This window comes from Ostrinia nubilalis, chromosome 2 (genome assembly GCF_963855985.1).
Source record: "Ostrinia nubilalis chromosome 2, ilOstNubi1.1, whole genome shotgun sequence".
NCBI classification, from domain to species: Eukaryota; Metazoa; Arthropoda; class Insecta; order Lepidoptera; family Crambidae; genus Ostrinia; species Ostrinia nubilalis.
This window is the reverse complement of record NC_087089.1, coordinates 16,999,175-17,024,383: the sequence shown is the minus strand read 5'-3', so window position 1 is coordinate 17,024,383 and position 25,209 is coordinate 16,999,175. Positions and strand designations below refer to the sequence as shown.

At 36.2% G+C, this 25,209-nt stretch overlaps 1 protein-coding gene and 1 long non-coding RNA gene across 3 annotated transcripts in view; both read right to left on the bottom strand.

Moving 5' to 3' along the window:
• The window catches only part of LOC135085405 (neuroligin-4, Y-linked-like), an 81,782-nt gene that overhangs the window by 54,053 nt on the left and 2,520 nt on the right, over window positions 1–25,209 (bottom strand). The gene's annotated exons all lie outside the window — the stretch shown is intronic.
• On the bottom strand, window positions 13,039–14,554 carry LOC135087126 (uncharacterized). The gene is made up of 3 exons (XR_010260684.1): window positions 13,362–14,554; window positions 13,150–13,269; window positions 13,039–13,066 (listed from the first exon to the last, which is right to left on the bottom strand). It is a non-coding gene; the product is annotated as an uncharacterized LOC135087126 (long non-coding RNA).

Genomic DNA, 25,209 nt, shown 5'->3' with positions numbered 1-25,209 from the left:
ATGTTGAGTACTTGCTTCGTAGACTTTGTGATTTGACCTATGTTATATACGAGTACATACGCGTAGTCCGTTATAAATAAGAGAGAATGCTTATAAATAGTTAACAATACCTATTTCTCTCAACAACCTATTCTATGTAGTAGTTTAAGTTTTACACAACTTGTCACTAACTTTTGGGTTTACTTTGAATATATACAAATTATTTGATAATTATTCCAATAACTTTGAATAACAATCATGTATACATAATTCCATTCATATCTTGTATAAATTTATACACACATTACATATTCAAACACTTACATAGATCACTGTGTATTAATTTGATATTCTAACGTTAGATCTAGCGTTTAACTCACTCAGTGCCTGAGTTATGGGAGCGGCACGGTATGAGTGACATTGACATAATCATGACGTGACCGAGTATACTGATCAGTGTGCTTACCATAAGTTTACGTTAGGTGTGTTCGCTAGCGAGTACGTCAAAAAAATCTATGAAGATTCTATTTATTGAAAGTTGCCGCCAGAGGCGCTGCACAATGTCATACATTTAAATGTCATTTTTTACGCAGTCGCTAGCGAGCACACCTAACGCAAACTCATGGTAAGCACACTGAAGCATAATATCTGTGTGCTTACCATGAGTATTTACGTTCGGTGTGCTCGCTAGCGAGTACGTCAGAAAAATCTATGAAGATTTTGTTTCTTGAAAGTAGCCGCTAGGAGCGCTGCACAATATGTCATACATTTAATGTAATTTTTTTACGCAGTCGCTAGCGAGCACACGTAACGTAAACTCATGGTAAGCACACTGAAGCATAATATCTGAAGTCTCGCTGACGTTTGGCGTTTCAAAAACACTCCCCCCCTGAGCTAAGTGCTAAATCTTTGAAACAATAAGAATATTGTTCGCACATCGCCTGAGCAATCAGTGGATTGGGCGAAAACAGTTGCCGGAGACAATCTAAAGCTTGATTACTTCACAAAAGATAAAAGTTAAAGTTGTTACATACGCAAGTTGGCCGGAGTTCACTGTGAAATCCCTTGTTTTAGATTCCCGGATAGATTTGTTGGACTCAGTTCAAAATTGTTTCGAGTTTTGTTTCGAATCGGGCTACGTAAAAAAATGAACACATGATTTCGCTTGTTTGCTAGCTGGTACATTTTGGTACGGTTTGGGAAAAACAAATGAAAAACAGTCACAGTTAAAATGCTTGTAAATTCTTGAAATGATAGGCCAATGCAAAGATTGAAAAGGCGTTATTTAGTAATAATTTGACTGTAACAGGCTATGCTTTATGCTTTTAATTCGCTTATCTAATTATTATTTTACAATAATATCCGTTTACCTTACAGTCCGGTCAAATTAGACATACAAGGTTACAATTTATTATGAAGTTATCTTTTGAAAAAAGTTCATTTCGTTACTATGGACTGACAGTTTTGTAGCCAAAACAGTGTTACGAGTATGAACCAAAACAGTTCAATAATATAAAATTTAGCCTTTAAAACAAAAACTCGATAAATTGGAAAATTGTGCAGCTATTTCAAATACACATTGTAAAACTAGCCAAACTATGACGTCAAAAAAACGTTTTTGTTCAACGCCCTGGTTAGTAGTCCTGTATTACATGGAATCCTTTTGAGCCTTCATTTTGTTTCGACACAACGCAACACCGCGATTGACGAATGCTTTCAATTTTTCAATTTCGCTGTGCCCAATACTGATTGGCACTTGAAGTCTCAAATGAAAAATATTGGTTTTGGTTAGGGCTTTCAGGACTAGTGATTGAAATGGCCCAATTGTTTTTATGTGTCAGAGTTTATTGGTTAAAGTTATTGCGTTAAAATAAAGTCTTTGTGGAAATCCTTAGGGGATAATTGAACAACTTATTTCTCATTAAATATAACAAAGAAGAACCAGAAACATTTATTGGATAATTATACCTCATAACGGGAAGAGCCTGGATGCGGGTAGCGCAGGACCGTTCATTCTGGAAAACTTTAGGGTAGGCCTTTGTCCAGCAGTGAACGTCTTTCAGCTGAAACGAACGAACGAACGAAAGTGAATGTGTTATGAAAATACTGCATTGACCATTTCTAGCGGCCATAATGTTTAAAACATAAATTTTGACTTATTGTACAAGTAAAATAATTGATAGTTACAGTTAATTAAAACGTATTACAACGATGTAAAGAGACTTGTTGAGCATCATGATGAAAAATATTCGACATTAGATTTTGTAAGATAAAATTATCTCAGATTAGAAGACATAAATGACATGTCATTTATTACTATGTCATTTATTACTATGTCATTTATTACTCATTTATTACTCATTTATTACTCATTTATTACTCATTTATTACTATGATAGTAATTATGAGGTATTCGTTTCAGCCAAATGACGTCCACTGCTGGACAAAGGCCTCCCCCATGGTTTTCCACAATGAACGGTCCTGCAATGCGCTGCCCGTATCCAGGCTCTTCCCGTTATGAGGTATAATGATCCAATAAATGTATCTGGTTTTTGTTTGTTTATTTAATGAGACATAAGTTGTTCAATTACCCATTATAGAGTCGCTTCAAACGGGTCAATGTATCTAAATGTTGTTAACCTACAATAATTGTAATAATTACTTCCTTCCTACGCAGCAATCCTACAGTCAACTCGAATATCGTTAGGCAACAAATTGTCAAAACAATCTTTTGTGTACAAACTTGAGACTTCGGCCTTGTTAAAAATTAAGAACTCCCGTACACCTTTAACGAATTACGTCTATTGTTAGTCTAAAGGTCACGCAACGAACTTTCTGTTTTATCTCACTGTGAATAAGGTATTTATTGTTTTCGGATGTTTGTCGACTTCAAAGAGTTCTTGAAATTGTTTTTAAACAAAAGAAGGGGAATAATTGTGAGACAAAGCACGGGAGCATTCGCTCGCGAATGTTACACGAGTAATTATTTTATGAATAGAAAACTTATGTTAGACGCCCTGCTGACTGTCGGCTCATAGTTTGGTCGGGCTGTTAATCATATTGTGCATATTTCCTTACACATTACACCGATTAGGTACCTATTCGCCGATTCCTTAAATACAAATGGGATGCTCACCAAACTATCGGCCACGATTGCTTTAAAACTAGTAAGAGTAAGTAAAACTTTAGCACAATATGTATCTCTCTTAATATTTCAAGGGTAGAAAAGAACATGAAAAGTAGTTATTATTATACCTGAAGAAACATATAATTTAAACTGGGGTTAAGCTTTTTTTGCAAATAATTGTCAAAGAAAGTCTCTATTATTTGTTTGTACCCTTCATTTCTACCAATCTACCTTATATTCCGATGACAAACGCTCCAAAATTCGGTTCGCGAGAGAATATTGCTTGCGTAACAAACTTTCACGTAACAACTGCTCCTGAGAGAATCCTGGAGGAAACTCTCGGGCAATATTTTCTCACATTGACACACTAACCCGACGCAGTAAACCTTGAACCAATATTAAATTCACATCCTGGTATGACGTAATCTTACCAAGTCAAGCATAAGACCGGGAAAGATTTTCCACGCGATGATTTTTGGGGTCCCAGAAAGTTGGCGTTCCAAACACGAAATATCGATTTTGTTTATATGTTTAACTTACTATTATTTCCTATGCAAACTTTGATTTAGAGCACTGAGCATGGATGCTTTTGATTCATCATTTCAGCCATAGGATGTCCACTGCTGAACATAGGCCTCCCCTAATGCTTTCCACGTTGATCGATTGGTAGCGGCCTGCTTCCAGCGCTTCCCTGCTACCTTTACGATGTCGTCGGTCCACCTTGTAGGTGGAAAAAATTAAATTACTGATTCTCATATAAAAAATCTACTAATATAAATATTAAATGCGAAAGTTCGGATGTCTGGATGTTTGTTACTGTTTCACGCAAAAACTGCTTAACGGTTTTGATGAAACTTTACAGTATTATTATTTATAACCCAGAATAACATATACCTAGGTTATAATTTATGACGAACTGTGACAAACAAAATTTCGCGCGGGTGAGGCCGCGGGCAAAAGCTAGCCATAAAAGTATCAATCTGCTTAAGGCTCATTGTTCTCTATCTAGTTACTTTAAGATGGAACCCTCAAGAATATATCGACTATCCTTTATATTTTCCTTATCTTGATTTAATAACGTAGCAAGTGATTCACGGTTGATATGCGAGTGGGTGACAACGTTTTGCAAAGACATATTTTATTTAGCCCATTTTCTTACATTTCACAGGCAATGTAGTTCTCCAAAAATACAACTCTACCTATTTCTATTCAGATACCTACTTGTTAGACTATACTTAAATTCAATGTTTTTTTTTTTCAAATTCAACGTCTTTATTATTCCTTCCAAGTTTTCTTTAAGAGAAATTAAAAAGTCACTGTTGATGTTGGTCTTAAACAAAACAAAAAATCGAATATAGCAAAAAATAAATGTATCTTGAGAGAATAAACCAGAATAGAACTACTAGATGTTAAAAAATAAAAATACTTACATTCTAATTGAAAATCTCCTCCTTTTTTGAAGTCGGTAAAAATACTGTTTTGTAAAATTTCAAAGATTGAAAAGAAACAAAAATTCTATTGAAAACCTCCTTCTTTTTGTGAAGTCGCTTAAAAAATACTGTTTTGTAGAATTACACAGCGCGAAAAAAAAATTCAACCACATTATAAAATGCAAATCTTATCTTTCCTCATGAAACAATTTCCACTCTCTTACTTATATTTTCACTTCGCGTAATCTCCTTCCTTACACGTTACCTAATTTTCCACTCATTTAACATCACCTCAGAAATACGGCTTTTCGAATGCCGACAGCGAATTTAACAAACCATGTCTTATAGCACCTAAATATCAAAGTCCGAAGATCCATCATCTGCAGGTCGTATTTACTGGTAGTGATGTAACACATGCTGTATCGATAAAAAAATGTTTTTAACGTTAATTAGTCTTCTTTACTGCCAGCATCTTAAATCCACAAAATAACGATAAAGATGATGATGAACGTGATATTCCTTGATTTTTTTTCTTTATTAGGAAAGTAGACAATTTTATTTTGAAAATATCTATTTCGAAGTGACTGTAAGAATTGTACGGTCATATTGTCATGAGACTCGTAGTAGTTAAAAGCCAGTCAAAAATGTCCTTATTCTTATGGACTATTAATTTCAACTAATGCTTAAATAAATATCGTCCGATATTTCAAGAAAAAAAAACAGTTTTGCTCTTAGGAGCCTTTACATGTACCATACTCTTTTTGCTCTACCACTGAAGCAGTGCCCTGCTTTGAGATCAACATAGCAACTAAAAAATCAAGAACAAAAAATCCTTGAACAGTACAGAAAATATTCATCAAATGGATCGCACCGCATCACTAGTCACAGCGAAATTAAAGCGGAAAGAAAACACGAGCGAGTTGACAAGCGAATCGTACCGTCAGAAACACCTGCTGAGAAAAATAATATTAAATCTAAGGTAATCCTTTCAGGTAAGCCTCTTAAAATGTCAGAGGGAGAAAGGGCAGCGATTATGAGATATGACACGTCAGTCGCCATATTGAATAGGTGTCATGACATTTTTTGATTATGACAAAAAAACAATTTATGAAGGATGATCTTTGTTTTCATTATTGCATTTTATATTTTCTCCCATGGTTACGAGACCAAATTTTGCTGGTCTAATGCCCGTTTAACCATGAATCCCTTATATTTAAGAGACCCCTATGAAAACAAAATTCCTGTTATGTGTTACCATAGGGGTCACGTAAAAATTAGGCTTATGTTCTTGTAATGATTTTGTCAGTTAAGTTAAAGCAAACTTTAATAAGAATCGGTCTATATCTTTTTGCAGAAAACTTCTGAATTCGGAAATGTATTATTTTAATTTTTCGCTTAAATGAGGAACGTAAGGAAAAATTTCTATCTTAAAAAAATTTGGAACTTAACATAAACTAAATTGCGGGCCTCTAACTTACCCTAAACCTCTCAATCATTACATTGAAATGTCTTAACTGTTTACCAATTTAATTTATTATCTACAAAAAAAAACTACAGAAACTAGCACAAGATACTAAAAGACAGACAGAAACTAATAATAATGCACTCATATTGCCACAATGATACGGAGCCCAAGAACTTGCCCGAAGAAAAACAATACAACTAGAAAGTTGCCGAATAGGGCGCATAACAAGCACTCAAGCAGTTGTCACAGCCCGGGGGTATTCCCCGCTGCAGTCTGTAAGTAGCATTCGTGATACTTTTATATTATTATTAGGGGAGTTCTTTTACTCCTATCTAGTGATACTCCTTAGACTTCTGTCTTGAACTACGCTAAAGCACTGTTGTAATATTATCAATTGGAACTGTTTTAGAACAATAGAACTAGCAAGTTCCCGAATAGGGCGCAAAACAAGCCACTCAGGCAGTTGTCACAGCGCGGAGACATTCCCCGCTGCAGTCTGTAGGTAGCATTCGTGATACTTTTATATTAGGGGAGTTCTTTTATCCACGAGTAGTGATAAGTACTCCTTGCTAGACTTTGCCCTTGTACGGGGAACATCTTATTAAATAAAGTGTACAGACTTTTTCCCTTGAACTAGCTAAAAACTTTTGTTTTGTTGTATAAAAATCAATGGAACTGTTTTCGTTTCACGCAGCAGCGCGATTTATCCAAATTCTATTTTTATAGCTTTTCCCGAGAGGTCTTTGGAGAAGTTGAGAGAGTTCTTCGAGTGGAAAGTGCATATTATATTATAGTAAATATGCCAAACTCATCATAATTTATTAGGCTTTTAAACACACTACTAATAATTATGATTGATTTAAGCTCTTGAGGTAGGCAACTTAATGTAGAGATTCTGAAACAAAACGTTTTAGCAATTTGTTGAAAAAACAATTTGAAAAAGCGTTTGAAATTATGATGTAACTATATCCAGTTGACTCTATGTATTCCTGTATTCCAACTTATATTTCTTACCCAAAAAGCATAGCTTTCAACAATCCTCTACAACTGAAAGAAATTTACAATTTCACACCTCAACACGATCCCCCGCCTTTCAACGTGTAACTGACAATGCAGCGCGAAGTAAACGAGTAATAGCCATTTGCCGGTGGTCACCTGGACTCCTATTGTAGCTGAGATTCAAATTGGAAAATACTTTAGAAGCTTTGTGATTGTAGTTGAAAATGTAGCGAGAAATTTTCCACGTTATGAAATCTGTAAAGGTTTTGCCAAACGAATTATTTGTATTATTGGGTTTGTTTACGATAAAGTTGACGTTATTTGCTTTGGCTTTTAGTCGAAAGGAAAATTTAATATTTCGTGAATTATTACTTATTATGAGCTGTACCTATTGGAGGTTACCTACTTAGTTATTAGTTTTTCCACATTATTCTCAACCACTGTAGATTATGGCGGTCGTCTTTTAGTTGAAAACATAGGTACATGTAGTTTTATTTGATTAGATTGGTTCAACACTAACAGAGCTCATACCTTTATTTTTTAGTATAAAAGCTTATAAAATATTGCAGAATATTAATATTCCACAAACTTGCAAATATTTGTATTTTTCCCTAACTTCAAATTCAAATACAAAATAAATGTTTCAAAACACAAAACAATCTAGTGTACACCGCTTTCTTTTCTACACCAAATAACGCGTTTAATACAGATAATAATTCAAATATTATGCAACGCCCTAAAGTATATTTTTAATAAAATAACCTCACCTACATATTTTTTTTTAAGATTATTAGCAATTTGTTTTGCACAAATTACTAATAGTCCCGTTAGCCCCTCGTGTTAAGCTAAATAAGCTTGTGTTACAAGTGGGCTCGCCTCAATAGTCAAGCGGGGGTGGGATTCGAACTCACGTTCCTCGGATCTCGAGTTGGCCAGTCCGACCACTTCACCGTCGGGCTATCGTGGCTATAAACATTGGTTACCTTATTATCAGATTATTAATCACCATTAGTGATTCCATATTCTATACACAATACATTATGTGGTATATTTACTTACAGACATTCCGGCATTATCATAACTGATGTGCCTGCATTAACGAACTCTCCTGGGACAGACCCGTCTGAATACATAAGCATAAGCTAGTAATTAAATCAATCAGACCGTGTCCAATATCCGCATCTTCATATATCCGTAAACAACAGACCTCAAAGTAATTCCTTGGGAGTGTTGTGACCATGCGGCTTGAATTTTGTTGACGATTTAACCCTTGAACGATGGATGTAAAAAATATTAAATAGCTTTAAAATGAAAATGGCACGTATTACTTCCAAAAAATATTTCGTAAATAACGTAAGCTACATTTTATTATTGCTGCACAGGATAGTAAAGTAAATTTTTATTTTTATTTTTACTAAAATACTTACTTACTTTTTATTAGAACACTTTTCGTTTTTACAATACAATAGCTTAGTTTGTCGGGAGCGGACTATAGTTATTTGACTTAAAATAAAATTTAAACCGTTACAAAAGTTTATGATGTAAATCGATCAAGAGCTGTAGTAGTAGGTGATTGAAAAACTTTTTTTAAATCCTACCAAGGCACTTAAAATTTGGCTACACTACAGCGGGAGTGCCTTAAGCCGACCCCGATTAATTGCGAAGGGCTGGTGATATAATGCGAACGAAGGTGGAAGGTGGATCTACATTAATTATTTAGACTGAGCCAAATGGCCGGTTATAGAACAGCTGTAAACTCATGCTCAGAAAGCTAAGGGTTAATGTTTTCAATTATAGCGCGAGGTTTAGGGTTAAAATTATAAAGGCGATAAATTTTCGGTGATTTCTTTTATCTTTTGTTATTTCTTTGATTATTTTTTAATTTTATTATAGCCATGATTACTCACACTTGTCTGTTTATCTGTGACAGCTCTTTCATTGTCGTATACTTGTTTATGGATGAATTCGAGCTTTAGGATGGTGAACATTGTAGTTCGACAAACCTTCAGTGATTTATCAAACTATAAATTTTCTCTAATACGACCACACAAAAATCATCATCATCATGTTCTGCCATAGGACGTCCACTGCTGAACATAGGCCTCCCCAATGCTTTCCATGTTGATCGATTGGAATCAAATGTATGTAGGTATTTTGTTATTTAATTACCACAAACTATCTTTATAAATGTAAGCATTTAAGTAGAAAACCGTGTCGTTAAAATTAAAGTAAAGTTGTCGGTACAAACGAATATTTTGCGGAAACAGGAAATCACACGGGTGAATTTAAATGTTGTGTTGGGTTTATAATTACAACCAAAATGTGAATTTAATTGTGCACAACATTATCTACATGAAAGGAAAAGAATGAATTATTATAATTATTTGCACAGTAAACTCAAAAGGACATTTAAAAAGCCCTCCCTTGCAAAATCACCTGGTCTGAATGGGGGATAAATTGCTATAGAAAATTATGCGCGGGACTCGACTAAATGAAGCGAATAACTTGATTTAAATCAAATAAAGGTATGACAGTTGTAAAATTTTCCCCCTTTGGGAAAATAGGGCAGTTTAATTGAGGGCTTTATGGAGTTTTTTGGTGCCTTTTAATAATCTACTTCGAGGAAGGAAAGGTTTTATGCATTTGGGTTAGAAGAAACTGACGCCACTTCTTCTCAGCGCCAGCCGATATTACCTATGTAGTTCCGACGTGGTGGTAGGGTAAGCTATTTTTGGGACGTGTATTAGTGCCCTGAAAAGGGCCTGGGTACTTAATTTTAGCCAAATGATGTCCACTGCTGGATAAGACCTTCGAAGGTTGCGGGAAACACCTGTATGCGGGCAGCACAGGACCGGTCGTTATGGAAATCCTTGAGGGAAAGGGCCTACATACTAATTATTATTGTTTTGATTTTGATATTATCTCTGTATCTCTGACTGACTGTCTAATAAAGAGTGTTGCATCTGCACTTACTGGATTTCTCATAATGGTAGACCAGGTAACTGTGCTGATCTTATGCCATTTTAATGGAATTTCATCAGTGGGCCTAGTATGCGCGCCGCGATAAGCGGTTATCACGTAATTTTATCGATTTTGCCCATACATTTTGACGTCGATAAAGCATATTATCACGGCGCGCATCCTAGTCCTACTGGTCATTTAATCTCCACTGCATGAACACGACTCTATCCAATAATTTTTAATCAACTTGATATTTTAGTGTGACACCAGTTTACCTATTTAATTAACTTTGAACTCCAAATAGCATCAGCTTATAGTGCAAAACAAATATTTTGCACCTGCCAACTCACTCTGCAAATTAGAGTTTAGGAGGGTTCCAAAAATTCATTGCGATTCAGCTAAGTCGCACGGAGCGGGGCCATCTTTTGCTTTCAACTTCACGCTCCGTTTGCCGAAGTACAGAGCACATCAAGGTAACACCGTGGCATCTTGTGCACTTGTAATAGGATCTATTTTGCAACAAAATGTATATTCTGTTGTTTACAAGGTATGACAAACAACGGCATGGGTCGGCACCTGAGCGCGTTTGAATTTATTAAAGGAATATCTTTAACGGACGGCTAAGCCTGAAGACAAGAGAAAAGTTAACTGAGTATTTTTAACGCAATATTACTTCGGTGAACTCCAATAAATATTATTATAAGAATGTTTCAGTTTTTACATCTAAACAATCCCTTTAGATGTTTTTCGTACTTTGTGAACGGTCGTTCTTTAACATCGTAAAATATTTTACAACTTTTAAAAGGACATCACGATATACGAGGTCTCCAATAGATTTTGAATTGTTTTCACTAAAAAATAGAGTTCAAAATCTGATGTTATTGGTGCCGGTGGCCGTTAAATCCTATGTTACCCATTTAATGTACCTTAGAATAAAGAATGATGATTCAGGGGAGATAATGGAAACGGGTCATCACAGGTCTGAAATAATTATTTCAATTTAAAATATTATGATAATAATTCCAGGACCATTTCATTTTCTAATCAGGATTTTGGAAATTAAATCCTAAATCTCTTACTGGAATGATATTGTTAAATCCAACCCTCTCACTAATGGGTTTAGCAAACAACAATAACAAAAGGTGTAGTTACGTCATCGGATTTATTAAATTGAGCATATTTTCCGAGCGGGTATGGGTCCACAATAGGGATGTCCAAATAAGCAAAAATGCAACTATCGATGTACCTTAATACTTACAAAACTTTTTTAAATTCCATCCTCTCCAAACCTTACTACTTTAATCATCTTAATGAGGATCGTGACTTGGCAAAAGAATATTATGCTGTTAAAAAGAGATGAAGAAAATAAGTTTACGAGCACGTTACAAGCCCGCCATGCTAGCTGGACCGATAATTTCTTGGCGAGACATACGAAGCTATTATGATTATGAAGTGCACATTAATATAAATTGATTTTTAACTGACTTAAAAAAGGGGGTTAGTAGTAGTTTCGCACGATTTTCCATCGCACAACCTTCGTACAACCGGTTGTATCAAAAGTATTAAAATTACATTCGTGCGAAGGAAAATCGTGCGAAACTACTACTAACCCAAAAAAGGAGGTTCTCAATTATATGTTACTGGAAACATTCTTCAGTCAAGATGCTCGATTCCGTAATTTAGCCACAATAGCCCAACAAAATAAAGAGGCTGACACAATAGTGACTGAGTTTCTTGCTCTGCTTCGACTCAGCACTGGCCCATTTATTGTCCTGAAGCAGTGGTAGGGTTAATACTGTGACGCGTAAAAGTGCTTCTTAAAAGCCTACTTGCATGAGTAAATAAGTTTTATGAGTTTTTATGAGAGTGTCGGCACCGGACTGCTAAATGTATCGATATTCCAATATCGACACACATCGAACATCTCTAACCTTTAACCAGTGACATGACAATTTTATAACACTATAAGGGACATGACGTCTCACAGGCTACTACTTCGAAATCAAAAAATTTACAAAATTGCATGTGGATTTATTTAAAATTGTGTTTGTATTTAACTATTAATATGTCAATAAGACAAATGTAAATAAATTCAATATTTTTTTTATAATTACATAGAAAAAAAACTATAATTACCAATTAGTGGTAATTTTCAGCCTCAATTGACATGAGGTCCTTTTTTAGCATTTTAATGGACTTTATATAAATTCTATGTCAAATTTAATACCTTTTCCTTAAAATCTAATAATATAGACACCGAAAAAACATAAACGCCATTTCTGAAAACTAAAAATAAAAATTCTGACACCCGCTCAATTTGGCATAAAATTAATGGCAATTTTTGCACAAAAGGCGAGAACATTGCAAACATATGGAATTGCAACACCCCGACACTCGTGTACTGTGGCGGCGTAGCATAGGTTGGCACCTGGGGCGACTCCCTCCCCCCTCCCCACCCCTCATAAGACCATAAGTTGGGTGTTCATATTGCGGGAGGCTAAGGCACCCCATAATGGTTTGGTGTCTCCCAAAATTTTCGGGTTACCAATTTGAAGACGAAAGATATTAGTACTAAGTCATGAGCTATATGATGATACCAATCGCACGCACCCCCTTATCATGACATATCAGATGCGACGTCCTTGTCATGCAGATGCACCTGTGGGTACTAATCTGCGCGACTGAGTTGTCACTCCGTTGTCACCCCCTGATGCTTGGCACCCGGGGCGGACCCCCCCCCTTTAGCCCCTCCCCCCACTGTCCGCTGTGTACACTGTCATTCTGTGTAGTTTCGGCAGACAAATACTGCATGCACTTCGCTTGGCTTGACTTGTTTCAGGATGGAACAGACGGTCCATCGTTTGAACCTTGACGAGGTCCAAAAGGTTCAAACGATGGACCAACTGTTCATAATATTTTATTCTTTGATGAATTCGTGGGCTGGAGTTATCGTTTCCTATTCTTTTCTGCCATTTTGCACATAAAATAAAAAATAGAGTGTAAAAGTTTTTGTATGACAACTAGGGACATGTAGCCTCACAGGCTACGATCGATTTTGTAATTCGTATAACTTACGTGAATGACCTGCCACCTCCACTGCGCAATCTACAAATAAAGGACACGTTTAAGAAAAAACTTAAAAACCAATTACTCACGCTACAGAAGGCTGATTGCAGTACAACGTTTACCTGTATGTCGTCGACGCGCTCGCAGGGGTTGGCAGGTCGATCCCATCGCAAATAAGCTGACCATTGGCTCGCGAGGGCCGTTTCAGCATGGTATCGTACCAGCCGACGTACGGGCGCGCCCTGTGGACGGGATTGCCGTGATTACATGGTTAGTCCTTAGCGCACAATACTAACAAACATTTATTACGTAATCCATTGGCACAAATGCTCACCGAGGGGTCATGCGCGTCATGCCCGCCGAACTTGTCTGCTCCTCTCTCACACCTCAATTTACTGGCGGCGGCCCCGCAACTCTCGCAAACCACGAGCCCAATATTTCGCGCTTGGGCCCTCACCTATGTTACATGACTGACTTCTCTCTCTTCGATTTTGTATGGGACCAGTAAATACGCCACATCACCCTTTTTTTAACGTGGCACAACGTGCGTAATAAAAATAAAAAGCATGAGGCGAACTTGTGAAAATTAAATGTGAGGTTAATAGAAATGTTAGAATGACACTTTTTTTTTTTTTTTTTCTTCTATTTTTCTCTCATCTTTTTCTTGTTTGGATACACACCCCGCAGAGCACGACACTCCCTGCAACCGTTGCCAATTTCACAGCACAACATAATATATTTAATTGTGATAGTCTTGTTGTCGTCCTTCTGTTTCTTTGTTTTAAATTCCTAAATAATATCCTCTGGAGCAACTGCGAATTGATTTGGCTTGTCTTTGCGCATGTTTTATTTGTAAATTTAGCTGACTTTGTAAATGTTTGAGTTATATAATTTTGTTTTTTTTTTTTAAGAATCTTGCAACTCGGCACTGGCACTGTGTTCAGTTCGATCAATTTTTAAACGGAAACGTTCACATACACTTTTTTTGTTTTTTGATTTTTTTATTTTAATTTTAATTTATTATTTCTCATGGCTGCGTTTGGCGGAGAATAGCGCTTGTTGAAGATGTAGGTAGACCATGACAACCAGCCGAAAATTTATCATTGTCTCTTTTGAATTTACTTGTAATTTTAGTAGTAGTTTTTAGGTAGTAATTTTTATCGACTACCACGCCCCCTATTGCGCGCCCTTATGGCCAGTAGACCGACCTGGCTCACTGTGTCACAGACGAGACAGGGACTGTGTCACCAGATTGTAGCTTGCCTTTAACCTGTTTATAACTGTCTGATTAAACCGTCTCGGCCACAGGTCTTAACCAGAAGGGCGCGCAACCCTCATCACGAATTGGTTCCCGCTGAAAACCAGCTTCTCGGCATGACGTTTGTGTCATGTCGCGATTTTTGCTGAGCGGGCGCCTATTCAGCATATGTTTTTATTTATTGTCTGTTATGTTTTTATGTTTTTTTATGTACTTACTCTTGCTTTGTATACCTTAAATGATAATTATGCTGAATAAAGACATTCTTATTCTTATTCTTATTATTCTTATTCTTACGTGCAAAACAACCGATAATACGTCTGCCTTCTTCAGTAGTCGTTTTAGCACTAAAACAAAAGCTACAAAGACGCTGGGTCGCGGCAAGCGAGGGGAAGTGGTCAATTCTAATAATTTGAAAAACATGCGACGCCTGTGAGACTACGTGTCACTGGTTAAAGGCTAATCCAGACCCTACTTAGCGCCTGTCCCATATGTGAGCAGTTAGCCAAACGGTATCCTTGCAGTACCCCTATTTATAACACTAAGCCGAATATACGGAAATGTGACCAGAATGGGAAATATAAGTCGGTGTTTGTAAAGTTCACTGTTTTTATTGCTTTTAGGCAATATTAAGGACGGGATACTTTGTTAAAACTGTCAAACTCACGCTTTATCATTACAATAAATTATCATTTCTAAATAAAATTGGTATCTACTTACTAATTTTTTTAACTCCTTCATAGAAACATTTAGACTGAGTTGCACCTAACTTTGACCGTAACTATGACGATAACCGGCGTTTTTCAAATGGAGTTTGACAGATTTTTGACGTTTGTCAAAGATAAGTTAGATGGTGCAACCTAGCCTTACTTATTTTTCAGTAAATCACTTCTTACAACGATTTAAAGTAAGTACCGATATATTGTGTGTCTTCGTGCGTATCAAAATGACATAAGTAAAGTGCTCTTTTTATAATTTCTACAACAATTTCTCTTGATTTATAAAATTTTGGGGTGAATTTTAATTACTTTGCGATCACTTTAAAATGGCTACCAGCTGTATTATTTTGCTCAATTGTCATGTAAAACCTCAAATACCTAGTCGTACTCGTACTGAATATATCAAAGCGAACAGAACGATTGTACATACAAGAGTACATCGCCAAAGGGCATACCCGATAAGCCTTTACAGTTGAAGGATTTCAATTGGTTCGGCCAACATTCACAAAGGTACTGCGTTGAATAAATAAGTGTTACACAACGAAACCTATAGAACCTGATAATGGTGATTGAATTGAAAATAAAGGCATAGGTAACAAAGGGAACAGTTACTTTATTAATTGAAAAAAAATCAAGTTTTTTTTCAATTTATTAATTTAGTAATTCTCGATCTGGTTGAGGTCGCGGGAAGCACCTGGATGCGGGTAGTACAGGACCGGTCGTTACGAAAATTCCTTGGGGGAGGCCTTTGTCCAGCAGTGAACGTCTTTCGACTGAAACGAACGAACGTAAGGTATTTATTGCTGTAATTTAATACTTGAATTATTCATCCTGTGGTATGTACACTTAGCTTGTTGTTTTCTTTTGTGAATGTTTAAGAAACAATAAAAACTCCAACTCCTTTCTAGCGCAAAGTCTCAAGATCCAGTGAGGAAATACAACTTGTTACCTATTTGCCTTTTGGACACGCTTTCATAGTCTAGAAAGCAGCCAGCTTCCCTCTTTTATTTCAATTTCATTTCCAGCTCCTTTTTTTTTCAAGAAAATAGCTGAAAAGTCTTAGGAAAAAAATATTTTTCTTTTCAAGATCGGGCCGTATAAAGACATAGTACCTACCTAAATTAGTTAGCTTTCCTTTCATCTTTTTTAATTTACTATCTAATTTTCTGATTTTTACTAGAGGCATAAACGAAGTTTGCTAAAAAAATTTAGTAAAAAAATAAACTTACTTTTTCACGTTTTTTGTGTTGGTCATGTATAACTAATAAAATCGGACGTTGTGATACACCAAACTGGGCTGTTTACCCTGCGCTTTGTCACAATACAGCAATTTGGGGGCTACGACGTTGTACCAATTAAATTCAGCCATTCCAAACGTTCACGACATAGTTATAACGGCGTACCGCATTTACGTCAGTCCGATAGCTATTGTTTTCTATTCCCCTATCACGTGTTTGAGTATTATAATCTATTGTTAACAGTAATATAATGTTGCGAACAATGCGCAATTGTTGTTCGATCACTCTACCTAATGGAGCACCGGGCTTATATCGGTCAGCTTAAAACAAAATAATTGAAGTGCGTTAGTGATAAAGCTTTTAGTAATAGTTTTGATGGGAAATAGTAAATGGTAACATTTTTTGCTTTTTCATAAAACCAATTTTACAAATTACAACAAAAGTCAATTTTTTTATTATTATTTTTTTATCCACAAAGAGGAAGCTCTTGGCCTGTATCTCACCTGATGGTAAGTGATGATCAGCCCGAAGGTGGAAGCGAGCTTCACCCTGAATCCTCAACCACAGAGGAACTGGCTATCTTACCTCTAACTGCCGGAACACAACAATGCTGTTAACATTGTTGTTATGGCGACAGACTTAGGTAAGATGGTGGTAGCTAGCCATTTTTATTGATCATCATCACCATTTCAGTCATAGGGCATCCACTGCTGAACATAGGCCTCCCCCAATGATTTCCATAATGACCGGTTGGTAGCGGCCTGCATCCAGCGCCTTCCTGCTACCTTTATGAGGTCGTCGGTCCACCTTGTGGGTTTTTATTTTTATGAATTGTGATTTGTTTTCATGTCGTGTCATGTCCACACTTATGTCAGCTGTATACCAGGGGCTTTAGTATCAAGAAACAGAACATACAAAATCATGTTCATTAGTTTGTCCATCTTGCAAATTGTTTAGGAGTATCGGGGATCGGATCCTAAATTGGATTAGAAGGATCGGTTGAGTTGATGAACTTAGATTGTGTTGTAAGTTCCGAATTTTAGTTTAAGGGTCTAATGTTTTGTAATATTCATGAAGGTTTCTGGTCTTGACTAACATGATTTGAGAGACGTTTTCAAACAAAGATCCGTGTTTAATCCCAGCTAATGTTATAATATAAATGTGTGAATAACTTTATTTGTCTGTTTGTTACCTTTTTACGCCTAATCTTCTAAACCGATTTAGTACCTTTATTTGACTACGAGATAGTTAAGATTCAGAGAAAACAGGATAGTTTTTATCCTGGTTTTATAAGGGATACGCGCGGCTAATTACTATATTAACAGAACGACACTCACGCGGATAAAGCCGCAAGCAATAGCTAGTTATTAAATTAATCAATGCTCTGAAATAATTGACGTTACTATGAAGTCCTTGAGTACCTGCCTATGTGTTTAAAAGTTTAGTCTCTCCCCTAAAAAAAAATTCACTCACACCATAGAAGCGTTATAAATGCAAATTAATCATGACTTCCAGATGTAAAGAAGCCAGGCACATCACTTCCCAAGTAAAAAATGGGGTCACAGATTCTGTAATCGGCCAGAAATCTCTGACCACAGCACATAAAGCTGCATGTCAAGGAAGTAACTGACCACATTTGTATCTTTCAAGCGACTGACGGATACACGCCGAGTGGAGCCAAGCCACAGTAGAGACGAAGGTAGTAGACTCAATACTCTATATATACAGGGTGTTAGGTAAATGGGTATATGAGCCGACACTAGCCCATGTTAACATGGTCATATAAATGGTATGGTAAAGTCAGAAATTTGATATCATCATTTTAATTTTTTTACATCATTTTGATTTTTAATTTTCATACAAAATAAATGTTATACAATCCGATTTGTATGAATATTAAAATAATTAAAATGAAGATATCAATTTTCTGACTTCACCATACCATTTATATGCCCATGTTAACATGGGCTAGTGTCGGCTTATATACCCATTTACCTAACACCCTGTATAAAAGAAAGTCGCGTTAGTTACTCCAATTATAACTCTAGAACGGCTGAACCGATTTAGCTGAAAATTGTCAGGGAGGTAGTTTAGAGCCAGGAGAAGGACATAGGATACTTTTTATCCCGTTCGAAATTAAAAAAAAAAGTCTGCTTATTTATTGCCATTAAGGCGGAATAAAGTTCGCCGGGTTAGCTAGTTACTTATAAAAACATAATTGTAACCTCAAACGATGTTGCGCTGTGCAATATTCCTAAATAAATAAAGTCTCCACTTTAGAAACACGACCTTCCCTTATTTACTAGAGGCAAGTATAGGGATTTGGATTTGGCTTACGCCTTCCACTCCAATGATGTAGCTCACATAGAACAGATTACAACGTTATAGTACCTAGTAGGTATTATGTCTACATGTGTAGGTACGCCATGAACAAACATGATAATTTATCCATGAGCAAAATAGCCCAAAACCGGTTCCCAAAGTTGATGATGTGTTATTCCAAGGTATTATTATCATCATCGTCTGAAAAATAACTTTAAAGATTTATAAAGGGCTTAGAAAAATTGCCCCACCCTGCCGTACTAACTTATGTTATGGTCAACTCACTTGGCACGAACGCAAGTGACGAGAGCCTTAAACTAGTTCAAGGTTTATCCAATTTCCATGCAGCAGGTCTGAGTGAAGCATTGGGATGTCTGCTCTGCATAAATCTATGGATTTATGTTTTAGAAGCATGTAGAATTGAGAAAGGCCACTAGGTATTTGCTATGAATTATGACTAGTCTATCTATTGACTTCATAGTGCAATACGGATAAAATGGCTGTAAGCTAGCCATTTTTACATTTTCATGAAATAAAGATTTAGATAGGTAATTGTAATTACTTGGGTTTGACTTTTTTGTAATATTATAAAGAGAAAAGATTTCATGTTTGTCTCAAAGCGCTGGTAGGGCAAAACAAGAATGAGACATGTATAGGCTTCTTAAGAGCATAATATGACGATTTATTAAATTTTTAGCGTTTAGAGTCGCATCTCAAACTAATTTGAAAATTATAAATAACTTGAAAAAATCGAACTGCCTAAGGCGGTTTCAAGTTATTTATAATTTTCAAATGTGACGATTTGTAAGTTAGTCTAAACAAATAAAGATAATTTTGATTTTGTTTGTGTTGAATAGGGTCTGAAACTACTGGACAAATTCATTTTTTTTTACCATTAGCATTATTCTTCATTATTTCTGATGAACCTAACCCCCGTATTCATAAGCATCACTATGAGGTCTCACAGTGCGCGTGGACGCACAAGGTGACATACGAACCAATCAAAGAGCTCTATTCAACGCTGTGCGTTCAATTTGCAGCTTCAATCAAGCAAGCATTGTTTGTGAATACGGGTATAAGCATTTTAGGCAATACGCAGTTCACCGGTTCAGCGTAGGTAATTGATGGGAATCATAAATTACTCAAAAATAACCTTTTTGCCTCTGTTGTTTTACAGTCCTACTATGCCAGTACGAAACAATACTCAAGGATGAATCTCAATTCAAGAACAGACAGGCTTGTGTTTGTTCGTAGACTGAAATACAACCAAAGATAGACTTGAATCTACGTCGAAATCTGACTCGAGTTTTACATATTTATTTTTTCATGATACCTTAAAACCTTTTACGGTTTCAATTCAAGCGATTACGTTTTCAGAAGAGATAAGTACAATTAACTTTGTCCTGCAAAAAATATAACGGCAGTTTAATTCACGGGGATTTGATATGTCAAGTGGTTAATTTATCGTTAAATCCGATAATAACCGAAATGAAAAAGCCGTGTGGCTATTACAGAGTTGTTTTTGTTCAACAGACGTCCGCCTAATCCTTAATGGGCCATCTGGGTTTGGTGTTACGTACGCCGCAGTATTTAAGGTTTAAAATTGTACTTGTAATGAAATATGAAGCTCTTTAACGTACTGTAACGATTTTAATTAACAATTGAAAACGGAGCGCAAGATGTGCACGGTAAACATTTTGAAAATCCTTGCGTGATTATATTGGTTCGGCTATTTACATTTATGGCAGTAATAATTTAATTAAAATTATTTCTATGTAGGACAATATTACCGTATTGTTTTTCTGGGGTTTCTCTTTGACATAAATTGTGTTTTTGTGAAACGGTAGGTTTCTTTTTGGGGCTTTCCTTTTGTATCATTAAGTACGTTTAATGTAAAGCAATAACAGTCTACCGGTAGCCATTAGCCCACAACGAGAAGCGCCAAAGAACTAGACATCCCACTTTTTCATCCAGCCATAAGCAGTTATTGAGGTCGTTAGTAGTCTATCATGGGGGTACGTCCTACACACTACGCTTGGAAGCATTTATGTGACACTAGCTTTCCGCCCGCGGCTTCGCCCGCGTGGAATTTTGTCTGTCACAGACAAACGTTATCGCGCGCGTCCCTACTTCAAAAACCGGGATAAAAACTATCCTATGTCCTTTCCCTGGACTCAAACTATCTCCCTGCCAAATTTCTTCAAAATCGGTTGAGTGGTTTAGGCGTGAAAGAGAGACAGACAGACAGAGTTACTTTCGCATTTAGGTATAATAGGTATTAGTATAGATTATTTTGACATAATTGCAATGTAATACAGTTTGAAAAACAAAACGAAATAATGTAATACATAAGTCCACAGTTCAAAACTTATTTTCTCATTCTTGTAGTCACTTCTGATCCCTAGTGCCAGATTGCTATGTATATTATAAGTCCCGGTTATTAGTGTTAAAATATTCAAAATCGATCACCCAAAATTAATATCGCGGTCCAAAACCTGTCTCAAGATAATAATATTGGACCGGGTCAAATCACAGTCATCTCAGATTATCACTTTCCACTTGATGTGACGCCGTTAGACAAGCTGAAATTAGTTTCAGACGACCCCCAATATCCGGGGCTCATCTCAAAACCAACCAAATTGGTGTTCGTATTAACATAACAATAGTTACTTGTTGTCCGTCGAGTATTGTTCAATTTTGCCTGAGAAGATTAGCATAATAAATTCGAGTTCCATGTTAATTTACAAGGTACCTAAATAGAGTAGAAGTATTTAAAATAAATCTAATAAGTAGTTAAAAATATAAAAATATTACATGACCTGGTAGAATATCACACTGATAATTATAAAGGCGAAAGTTTGTGAGTGCGTATGTTTGCTACTTCTTTATGTCTAAACGGCTGAAGCGTTTTTAAAAAAAATAGTTATGGAGTTAGCTGACATCCTGGATTAACACATAGACTACGTTTTACCGTAGATAACACCGTGGGGCACAGCTAGTATTTATAAGATAAATAAATTATTACAGACAATTTGTATTGTCACAATATAAATGCCCATAATTATTTGTTTCCTTCTCTTACGCCCGTATTCACAAACATTACTATGAGGTCTCACAGTGCGCGTGGACGCACAGGGTGACACACTGCATCCCACTTAACATCAGGTGCGATTGTGGTCAAATACCTGCCTTGTTATGCATAAAAAAAATAAAAATAAACGAACCAATCACAGAGCTCTATTCAACGCTGTGTGTTCGATTTGCTGCTTCACTTAAGCAAGCATCGTTTGTGAATACGGGCGTTATAGTATTTTGTTAGTTATTGTTATGGGATCGTGATAACTCAGAAATAATCTACTCATCGAAGGTTTGAAGACTTTGCAACTCGTCGGAGTTGATACCATTACTGTAGTTTGATGAACAAAACTTTTAACTATCTTAGTTTAAGTTTCAAGGGAAGAACAAAAGGTACAAGACCAATACAAGGCAGGGTATTACAAAGCAATATTATTTGTTCGGCTTAGTAGTTTTCTTACTTGACAATACTTGACATCCAATAAAGATAGCATAAAACTCTAAATGTTAAAGATTTTTGCACAAACATAAGTTAACTAATTCACTAACTTCTATGAATTGACAACCCTAATAATATGCACATTAACACCCGTATTCACAAACGATGCTTCTTTAAGTGAAGCAGTAAACCGAACGCACAGGCCACAGCCACAGAATAAGTAATAGTACAGGTACAGAAGGATTACTCCGCAAGACGATTTAAATAAATGCGAGTCTTGCTACGACGCGATACAGTGGAATTCAGCTCGCACAGCACTAAGTACCTACAATTTTATTCACCTACAAGTTTTGTCTCTTTCTATCGCGTGCCTCTGAACTCTTCTTACGCTGTTAGGGTTGCTGTCTAGTAGTGTCTAGTAAAAAAATAATTAATCTACTTATTTGTAATGAGGTACGTATGTAGGTAAGTACGCATTGATTATGGAAAACCTTGGGAGAGGCCTTTGTCCAGCAGTGGACGTCATTTTTGGCTGAAACGAATGAACGCATTATAAGCAGTAGTCATGGTAGGTTAGGTTCCTATACTATCCTAAGAATTATTGATTACCTACATGGCCAACATACCTTTCAGCATCTTTGGGAAGCGAAAAAAAAGATAAATCCGGTAAATTTCTTTTCGAATTTAAACACCCGAACGCCGCACAATAATATTTCTTTCTCTTTATGTCCATTTTTAAATAATACTTCGATCATAGAATTAGGTACTACAACGCACGCCAGCGTCCTGACGGGCGCGCGCGTGACACTCGACTGATATAATACCCGCCGGCGGGGCGCTTCGCTGTAGGTAATTATCGGATGTACCGCGCGGAGTGAGCCAGGCCTGCCACAGCGTCGAAAGAGTTCTGTGATTTGTTCCTGTGTCACCCTGTGGGGCCACGCGCACTCTGAGGCCTCATAGTAATGTTTGTGAATACCGGCGTCACAGTCTGCTATGGGCTGTGGGTAAAAAAAGTGACAGTTGAAAAGGCCCTACAAATACACATAGTCATAGATTGAACAAATGAATATGTTACATCTTAACAAATATTATTTGAATGCTTAATAAGTTGTTGATATGTATCAACTTCTAGCGAAAGAAACAGTTGCAACCCACGAATATTGTTGTCGATATTATTATTTTTAAGTGGGATGTGTTACCACATACCTATAATACATAAGTCTAGTAGATAAGTTAATTTCTGTAACACATTTGTTTGTAATTCCTAAAAATAAATAAATAAAGTGTATGTTGTTGATATGCTTTGAAATCAAATGGCACGCCCGCACTGTTGTCACAATATTTTTTTTGTTACAACCCTTTGAAACAAGCGTGGTTTCATTTTCCGGAATTTTGGACAAAGGATAATTTAATTCTTAGCCATTGTATCTAAATAGCGATATTACCAATTCTGATCACAAAAATATCTGAAGTGGCGCCGGAGGCCTTGTTTCGCAATATCGAATTAATTAATGCAAATGACTCTTCCATTCTGGTTTTATTTGTATTAAATTCAATGTGATTGGCAAGAGCTATTTGAATAGTCGATATTTATTCAACATAATGTTGGGATTTCAGCGACATTCAATAATAAAGAATGTATTTTGTAATGATTTAGTACCGGAAACATGTAAATCATCCCCGTGGCTTTTCAATGATTGTTAAAATACTTCCAGATACCTGACTATATTTTGGTTTTCACCCATGTAAACCTAAAGCAGTGTACCGACCCGCCGACATGAGTCGTCGACTTTTGACATGTCAAAAGTCATAAAAAGTACTAGCGGCCGCCCGCGACTTCGTAGGTACGCGTGGATCCCGTTTTACCCGGTTACGTTTCACGGTTATCTTACGCGGTTTAGATTTTTTCATATAAATGTTTTTTTCCCGCTAACTCCCGTTCCCGTGGGAATTTTGCAAAATCCTGTTGTAACTAAGCTTTAAGTTTACTGAGGTACCTGCATGCCAAATTTCAAGCGTCTAACGTAAGCGGTTTAGATTTTTCATACACAAGGATTCAAATTTTCAAATTCAAATTCAAATTCTTTATTGCTCCAATGTTGGTATATAATGGATTTTCCCGCTAATTCCCGTTCCCGTGGGAATTTCTGGAATTCCTTTCTTAGTGCACCTCTACGTTTAGCCGTTTAGGTTGTGCGTTGATAAAATATGTCAGTCAGTCAGTCAGTTTCTCTTTTTATAATATTTAGATAAGTCGTGAATTTTTTTCTTTTGAAATGAAGCTGACATCAAGCCACCACTGTGTGTAGAGTCCATAAAGATTACCTTGGCTATTATTTACCTTAAGTTATTTGTCCCATTTAATTATTTCGAATAGCATACTTTCAACAAAAACGGAACTCCACAACAATGGACATAATTGTAACCGTATTCCAGGACCTATTGAAGACGCTTCTAAATAAAGTGAATTCAATTCCAAATGAAAATAATCTATTCTTTGTCCCGCTCCATAACAATCAACGAATAATCGATTTCGAATTCATAAAAATTGGTCGCCTTCTCCCTTGGCAATACTTCTCGAGGATCATTTTAATCGGTTCGCAATTTTCTTCGACGTCGAGTAAATTGATTATTTTTAAATGCGAAATTGGAAAGATGAACGAGAAATGGAATTTGACAGCTTTGGTATTGCGTTTCAATGAATTTTGTTTTGGGATTCCCTAAATAGGAACAGATTGGGTTTAGGCTAATTTGAAGAGATAGATTAATCTTGATAGGTATTTGGAAAACAAGCTTACGAAACAAACAGTCAATCTTTTTGCGTTAGTAGAGATTACATTGTCAGCTTAATCTCACTAGTGGAAGTTTAATTACTTGCTTTAGCTTGATTAATGACACTAAATTCAAGTAACAAACTAAAAGTAGTTTACCATAACGTGATTACTATTGACTGTAGCTCCCATTAAAGCAACTAAGGATCAACAGTTTGAAGTGGATAAAACTAATTTACTGAAGGAACTTCAAAGGAGTAAAACTAAAAACCCTATATGTACTTATGAGTTGACCTACCTATTACTTGAGCTGAGAACTGATGAATAGTATTTTTGGCAAAAATAATACTAAGAATA